The sequence below is a fragment of the Penaeus japonicus genome, unplaced genomic scaffold (assembly GCF_977035675.1).
Source record: "Penaeus japonicus unplaced genomic scaffold, GWHDUDI00000001_assembly GWHDUDI00000032, whole genome shotgun sequence".
Classification (NCBI taxonomy): domain Eukaryota; kingdom Metazoa; phylum Arthropoda; class Malacostraca; order Decapoda; family Penaeidae; genus Penaeus; species Penaeus japonicus.
Window position 1 is genome coordinate 2,449,436 of NW_028234434.1, and position 7,500 is coordinate 2,456,935.

Genomic DNA, 7,500 nt, shown 5'->3' on the forward strand with positions numbered 1-7,500 from the left:
TATATATATAAAATTAGATATTATCATATATATAATTTGTTATGCTATGATACTATAGTAGATATAATATTTAGATATGTATAAAATTATATATGATAACTGATCTATGAGATAGATTGACTAGTGAATTATATTTATATTTATATTTATATTTGCATGAATGATACCATATACACCGACACCTCATATAATATATATATAGACTATAAATAATATATATATATATATATATTCTGTGTGTGGTATAATATTATATATATACCATGATTATACTAGTCATAATATATATATATATATTATCTATATATTTTTATATCTAAATATATATGTATTATATATATAGACATAGTTTATATATTATATAAGTGATATATCTAACATCTATATATATATTATATGTGTATATTCGATAATATATACTGATATATATATATATATATAGACTTTATATATATATATATATAATCATGTAATATGTGATATATACATACTATATTTATATATTGTAAAAATGTATCATTATGTTATATCAGTATTATATATGTATATAATATAGATTTAAATTATATATTAGTTTATATATATACATGATATATAAATTAATCATATACTAGTATATTTATCTATAAATATATATATATATATATAATGATATAAGTAAATCTATAAATGATTTATGTATATATATATAATTTATATATAAGAAATGTATTTGTTTTAATGCTATATATATGTGTTTAGAATATTTATTCATCTCTCGTACATACGTAAATAAATATATGTTATACATATAGTAGTATGAGTATATATGTGGTGTATATTGACTAATTATTGAGTATACTGTATAAATATGAAGAATATTTGTATATATTTCTATATAGATACTGTATAGTATAAGAGTATAATATGATTTATATAATATAGACATAGTATGACCGATATACCTATCTATTATATATCTACATGAATATATATATATGTATGATTACAGGCATATGATATATATTTACAAATATACATATACATTCATATACTCATAACATATAAATATACATAGTCCATAATAAATATAGTTTTAACGTGTACGTATACGTATTACATATCGTAAACGTTACGTTATACATAAATTATATGTATTTGTATATGAATATGTCTATTTATCTGTTATTGAGAGGTATATGTACAAGTGTAATGGGTATAAATGTAGCGCAACAAGGACACGCACCCGCACACGCACACGCACCACGCACATGCACCGCTCACGCACACGCACACGCACACACAAACGCACCTGCACACGCACACGCACACGCTCCCGCACACGCACACACAACACACAACAGCACCATCCACACACACACACACACACACATATGTATCGTATTTCATATGCACCTAAGCCTGTGATAATACTGGTTTGTGCCAAGGATAGAGCGGAGGTATTTCTACTATTGAAAGTCATTGTGAGTTGACAGAGTGATCTGATTGGGGTCATACGGAATTGGCTGTAATCTTCACAACAGTCTTGACCGTCGAGGTGAACAGTAAATATAAATATGTTATCTTAGTTTGGTATACTTCTTAATTCGTTGTATCAATTTTTATGCTATTTTATGTATAAGGTGTTAAAAAATAACGATTTGGTAGCTGTATGCTTAATATGTCGTTTGAGTAGATTTTTAGGGTCCGAAGGAAAAATTGTGGTGTCGTATTATTGCATTGCCTTTGTAAAAGGAAAGTTCTAGCATTTTTGTATTTTCATTTCAAAAATAGTTTGTTCCACTTCTTGAGCTATTCGTGTGTGCATTAATTGATGAGGAAGTATGCCTGAGATTAAATTAGGGACGTTTCTGGACATGTGTTTGTGTGCAGTAAAGGTTAAATTACGCTATGTCTGTTCAACGTAAAGAGAGACTGTTGTGATAAATTTGTTTATACAGTTGAACAGTTACATTATTGTATTGTTTATCATGGTCAGCTTGCCCTCGTAATTATAGACTGAGTTGTGAAGGGAGGGCGTGTATAATGATTTAAAGTGGAAATGTGACGTATAATGAAAGATGCAACCACCAACGCCTTTTGTGTGGCAACAGTTTATTACCACAAGAAGACTGGAGACACTGTCTTGCTGAACAGAGCGATGGTGTGATGGGCCCGGCCAGATTCAGACAAGATGTTGAAGCAGAAATGCAGCCTGTAGCTGAGCAACAGGTAGTCACTGAAGAGAACCAGGAGGTATTAGAAACATTTATTTTATTTTTATCCTTGGTGATGGGATCCCTGAAAGTGATTTTGTCTGCTACATGCTTACTAGAAGCCAAGCAAATGTAGAAAGAAAGTTTTGGCAATTTAAAGGGTTAATGTCCTGAGATTGGTGTATGTTTTTCAAAATTGGAATTGTGATTTCTTTTTTTCTTTTTTTGCTGATGATTTGAAATGTGAAGTGGATACAAATTGATTTTTGAGGGATCACTGCATGATACCACATCTTGTCTCTGATTTTGGGGTATTAGCAATAAGGAACAATTTATTTTATAATGCATACTGATTTTGGCAAATTGATTGAAAATTATTCAGATTGGCTGCCTATGTTACTGTCTGTTGATATGATTTATTTTTGTTGTAACACTTAACCAGAAGTGCTAAGAATGCCCTTTACAATCTAAGGTCATAGAATTATACTTATGGGTAAGTATTTTTTCAAGTGTGTTCTATGACCTCAAAATTTTGCTTTAAGTGACTTCACCTTGTCTAAAAAATCAAGTACCTTGCAGAGGAGCCTGAAGAAAAGCTTGATTGATTGGGAACCTGAAATGGATCACCTGAATGATTGGTTATTATTATTATTATAATTATTACAATTTTGAAAATAGGACATTAGAACCTTATATGTTACAGAAATAAACAAATTTGTACCATTTAATGTAAATTAAGTTAATAATGTAGTCACTTCTAATTAAAAAGTGACTTAGCTTTGGAATTTTGGGGACTTCTCTATTTCATAATCCTAAGATATAGGTTAGCTTGAAATCTGGAGATTATGTGGATTAGATTGCAGTTGGAATTAGTTTTCATCTGCCACATCTATAGTTATTAGTGGCATTTAATTGATCAGTTATTAAGTAGGTATCTGGATATCAGATTTTGTGCAATAAAATTTTGAATTCCCCAATTGTACTAGCCTAGTTTTTGTTTCTTATTTTGATAGTGTTGGCATGAACTAGCTAGGCATTGTGGTTAGAATTCTTTGCTCTTTACCTACCTTATTCAGGCAAGAGCCACGCTATTGAATAGTTGTGGTTATTAATTTTGTTAGTTATATTGAATTGACAGTACTGTCATAAGTAAAATAAGTGTATAACCATATGATTTCCGCATGCACATACACATGACATACACACATGCACTTACATGCAAATCAATACACATATGCACACAAGAATTTGCATCTGCAAACAGACACAAAGATGTACACATTTTTACACCCATATTCACACTCATTCTTCAGGCTCACTCACTCTCATACTTACTATCAATCTTACTCTTACTACTACTCTTACTCTTATTCTTACTCTTACTCTTACTCATACTCATACTCTTACTCTTGCTCTTGCTCTTGCTCTTGCTCTTGCTCTTACTCTTACTTTTACTCTTACTCTTACTCTTACTCTTGCTCTTACTCTTACTCTTACTCTTACTCATACTCATACTCATACTCATACTCATACTCATACTCATACTCTTGCTCTTGCTCTTGCTCTTACTCTTACTCTTACTCTTACTCTTACTCTTACTCTTACTCTTACTCTTACTCTTACTCTTACTCTTACTCTTACTCTTACTCTTACTCTTACTCTTACTCTTACTCTTACTCTTACTCTTACTCTTACTCTTACTCCTACTCCTACTCTTACTCTTACTCTTACTCTTACTCATGCTCACTTACCAAACATACAAATACACTTGGTTAACCCTTTGGACGTATTAATGAAGCTGAAAATTATTCCCAAAAGATGCCAGTTTTCCTGCAATAACAAAAAATGCCAAAATGACAATTTATATTGTCCTTCGGTAAAAAAAAAATTGTTAATTTTTTGGAAATGACAATAACTTTCATCAAAGAAAAAAAAAAAGTCTGGTTTTTGGCACTTTTTATTTTTTGAATTATTTAATTCCTGTTTTTAGTAATTACTCCAGGGATAAATGATGATTTCCATAATGATAATCTGCAAAAACATAGCCAGTATAGTTGAAGACACATACATATTCTCATTAAGTAAGTAAAATTCTACATAAAGTTGTTATAAACAACATTTGTACAAAATAACAAAATTAAATTGGAGAAGAGTTGAGTTATACTTCAGCTAGTGGGATTTTTTATTAGAAGCTGTGGCATTTTTGTGATTTTTGTGGTTAAGGGATATATATTTGAAATTGCATTTTTGCGATTTCAGCGGCCAAAGGGTTAACTTGTTTAGAAAGCAATCAGTAAAAACACAAAAAAGGAACTTAACTTTTTGATGTAAGTTTCTTATTTTGTATACTTATTTGAATGATAAACAATGACCATATCCAAAGGCAAATGATCTTTATATAATACATTTTTCTATTCCAAATTCTCCTTCTGCTGCACATTACCCACATTTAAAAGGAATACTTGTAATTGTTGAAAGTTATGCTCTTACTCTATAGGTATAATAATCATAAATACAGCTTCATGTATGTATACAGGTGAGTTTTATATATATGCACTTTTGACAAAAGAAGTGCATACAAAACAGGTTTGGAAGTGGCTTACGTGAAGTGAATGTAAGAATTCATACTATGCCGAATTTTGAATTTGAATTCAGCATGTATGTGTTTTGTTAGATTTAGACTATCAGAGGGAAGGTTCACCATTTGAGTGTTATTAATATTGTCTTTTCTCCTTTGTCATTCCATGCTTAACTTTATGAAGCAGAAAAAAACACCTGCAGAACCTGCAACTGTTCAGACACCTGACTCTGCTAATCTCAAAGTCAATCAGGTATTTGGGTTAACAATAGAAATGAAATGCATTTTTTTTTTTTAATATCTCTTATGAATTGATTCAGCTTCATTTGTCATTGTCTTGTAAGCAAAAGGATTTATCTGTACCCTAAGTATGTATGATATATTCATTGCTCCATCCTTGTTGTCTTGAAAAAGTAGCTGTTTGTGTTTTGGAAGGATCTTGATTCATACTCCCCCTGCACTGCACTTTTAATAATTCCTAGAAGAGGTCTAAAAAAATTCCCTTTTGCACAAGTCTTTCCAGATTTTATCACGTATATGCTTTTTCCACTATGAATATGAGATGCATTGTTGGGCTGATAATACGTGTGTGGTACTTGATATTTTGTCTTTATTTTGGTATAAGCCTTTTCATTTGTTATATAGAATTATTATAGGGTGTGGGTGTATTGTAACCAGTTCAAACCATTTAGCATTGATAACCTTAAACATGGGTTTCTAATATGTAAATGATTTTGCTTATACTTTTCAGCAGGAAATATTATGATCTTAATTTCTGAAATATAGATTTTTATTTTGATTGTTTGAGAGAGAACTGGAGGATATTTCAATTTTCATTAACTAAAAAAGATTTTTATTGTTATACTCTTTAACCCATTCGCGACAGGGCTCCATGTGTGAGATATCTCCCACCGCGATACTGGGCTGTGCCTCTCAGAGTGCTTTTCACTAACCCCCATTTTTTATGGGATGCTGAGAGGCATTTTTTTTTGCAAGTCAAAACATAATGTATCTATTTAAATGCAAGTGCAATGTGTATATACAGACATAACTATGTAAATGCATGTTTAGAGGGAGAGATCATGATGTGATAAGATGTCTGGCCAGAGAGAAATATTCACATGACGTGATAGCACGTCATCTGGCGCGAATGGGTTAATGAAATGACTCAAAGCAAGTAAGCAGGTTAGACTCCATTACATAGCTACATTCTTTCAATAAAGTGGATTTAGAAATGATTATTTTGGATATTGGCTTCTATCATAAAATTTGTAGAAGAATGTTTGTTTTATTAAGTATGAGCATGAGATTGTTTCTCTTTCTTAAAAGAAAAGAAAAAAAACTTTAAAAGCAAGCATTTTAGACCTTGATGAGAATGATTGAACATTTCTATAATCAGCAGTGACTGGTTGGATGGTAGGTTTCTTAAAAGCAAGAAGTTTCAGGGTAGAGTCAACTTATCTGATATTTAGAAAGCAGTCAATTGTATTGTTGCTACTTACTCATTTCTTTACCTTACATCACATCTACATCATTCGCAAAATAAGGACGACGAACAAGAAAACAAGGTCAGAATATATATTATATGAACCCTATGATCCCATTTCTGAAAGATAGAACTTTCTGTAGTATAAGCATTACATGTTGGTTTTGTTTCATTGTGCATGAAATCTTTGGATATGTCAGTTGCATATCTGATTGTACTTACTGTATTTTACTACCTGTATGATTGTATTTACATGTGAAGTTTCTCTTCAGAAAATGGGCATAGGTAAGAATGATTATAAAACTGAAGTTGGTAATGATGTATGGAATGCATTTGTGACCTTTATCATTTTAATTTTTATGCTCTGCAAGCTTTGAATGTGCAGTGGAAAATTACATTTTGCTCACTTATGCTATAAGTGTATAAATGCTTAGTACATGTATGACTCTCAGTACTATATTCATAATTTGATAACAGTAATAAATATATACATTTTTTACAGATATCAGATTTAAGCTGACATAATTGTAGAAGATAAAAATGCAAGGATGATCTTTAGATATTTAGTTTATACATATGATCATCGTGTGTAGATTATCTGAATACGTTGATCCTATATTATCACATTATTAGAGCCAAAAAAAAAGAGAGAATTTTTTTTTAAAATGTTTTCATCTTCTTCAATTATATTTCTTCATCATTATCACTATATGTATATGTATATGTATATAAACATATATCTATATACATATTTACATATATAATACATATATATGTATATATATATATATATAGTTTATATAAGATTATATATATATATATATGATATATAAATATATATAATATATATATATATAAACATATACATACATACATACATATTTATACATACATACCTACATATAATAAAGATATATAGATTATAATGGATATATATATATATATATATAATATATATATATATATAGAATATATATATAATTCAGTATATGTAACATATAATGTAGATATATATAAAGAGAGATATATATATATATATATATATATATAGTATATATATATATAATATATACATATAAATGGTACATAATGAATATAGAGATATGTAATATATTTACAATATATATATAGCATATAGTATATATATATATATATATATTTAATATATAGATATATATATATATATATATATAATATTGTTTTTTTTTTTTTTTTTTGTATATATATATATTGGATATATA

The 7,500-nt window shown here is 29.1% G+C and overlaps 1 protein-coding gene across 1 annotated transcript in view; it reads left to right on the plus strand.

Moving 5' to 3' along the window:
• Nucleotides 1-7,500, plus strand: part of Dap160 (dynamin associated protein 160) — a gene marked incomplete in the record, with an annotated part of 108,482 nt that overhangs the window by 38,891 nt on the left and 62,091 nt on the right.